Raw genomic sequence first — 1,853 nt, 5'->3', positions numbered from 1 at the left:
CGTCCCTCACCTGCTCTTCACCAAGAAACCCCTCGAGTTTCTTGTCACGACCGTGGTCGGGTGGTCGGTGACAGAAATGTTTCAGTGTCAGTTCTTTTTGATACAGTGATTCTGTATAACCTTTCCATCTTGTTTTGATGCTTTCTAGATGCCTTTGAGTGTACTGCCCAATTTTTCAGTTCTCTCAGTCTGAGAAATGAAGAGAAAGTTCTTCTGTTTTATTATCCACTATCAGCTCTCAGCACATCCCATTATAATACTTTGCATTGTCGTCTCAAGCTCTCCTTTGAAATCTTGTGTTCAGCTTTTATTTCAGCATGTTTTCCCTTTGTTTTGGTTTCTTGACGCTCTAGTGCAATTTTTAGAGTCTCTTCTGACATCCATTTCATTTTACTATGGTTGTTGTTATGTGCTGTTGAGTTGCTTGTGACTCATAACTCTATGTACAAGAGCCCTAAACCCTGCTCTATCCTGTGCCAACCTATCTCTGACACATCTATTCGCATTACCCCAATCACTGAATAAATCTACCTCATCGAAAGTCTTTCTCTCTTGTGCTGTCCCTCCACCCTTCCAAGCATGACATCCCTCTCCAAGGACTGGTTCCTCCTTGCAACATGCCCAAAGTATGTCAGACGAAGCTTCAGAATCCTTGCTTCCAAGGAGAAGCCCAGTTTCACTTTCTCCAGGGCAAATCTGTGTTCTCCTAGCAGTCCATGATATATTCAACACTCTTTTCCAGCACCACAGCTCAAAGGCATCAATTCTCTTGCTATCATCCCTAGTCACTGTCCAGCTCTCTGACGCATACCACGCAACTATGAAGACTATGGCATGGATCAGGTACACCTTAGTCTCCAGCCTGATGTCACTGCTCTTCAGTACTCTGGAGGTCCCCTGACATCTGACTTTCCCAATGCAATTTGCCTCTTGATTTCCCAGCTGCTGGTACCAAGAGTATTGACTGTATATCCAAGTGAACTGAAACTATTAACAATCTCAATCTCTGCACCATCCATTATGATGCTGCCAACTGGCCCAGTGGTGGGAATCTTTGTTTTCCTGATGTTGAGCTTCAATCCATATTGAAGGCTGTAATCATAACCTTCTGTAGCAAGCGCTTCAGGTCCTTCTCAGCTTCAGCAAGCAGGGTTGTGTCATCTGCATAACGCAGGTTGCTGATGAATTTTCCACCAATCTGATGCCACATTCCTCCTCATAGAGTCAAGCCTCCCGATGATCTGTTCTGCATATATATCATTGGTGGACACCCTTTCCAATTTTTGAACCATGCAGTTGTCTGTCTCCTTCCTCTGTTCCGACAACTGCCTCCTGGTTTCACATAGCACAATCAAATGTTGTGGGATTCCCCTTCTTCTTAGTTTGTTGTGATCCACACAGTCAAAAACTTTTGCAAAGTCAAGGAAACACAGATAGACATTCCTCTGATACTCTCTGCTTTCTGCCAAGACCCATCTAACATTAGCTATAATATCCCTCTTCTAAACCCAGCCTGTACATCTGGCAGTTCTTTGTTGGCATGTTGCTCCAGTTGTTTTTGGATAATCTTCAGCAGAATATTGCCTGCATGTGGTATTAATGATACTGTTCAATAATTTCCATACTGTCGATTCACCTTTCTTTGGTATGGGAACAAATATTGATCTTTTCCAGTCAGTTGGCCAGGTGGCTGTCCTCCAGATTTCTTGGCACTACTTGGTGAGCACATCCAGGGTAGCGTCTGTTTGTTGAAATATGTCAGCTGGTATGCCATCAACTCCTGGAGCCTTGTTTTCTGCCAATTCTTTCAGAGCATCCTGAACTTCTTCCTATATCACCCACCACAAACTCTT

This window comes from Elephantulus edwardii, unplaced genomic scaffold, assembly GCF_000299155.1.
Source record: "Elephantulus edwardii isolate Elephantulus edwardi_28Jun2011 unplaced genomic scaffold, EleEdw1.0 scaffold00041, whole genome shotgun sequence".
NCBI lineage: Eukaryota > Metazoa > Chordata > Mammalia > Macroscelidea > Macroscelididae > Elephantulus > Elephantulus edwardii.
The sequence above is the reverse complement of the archived record's forward strand: the minus strand, read 5'-3'. Positions refer to the sequence as shown.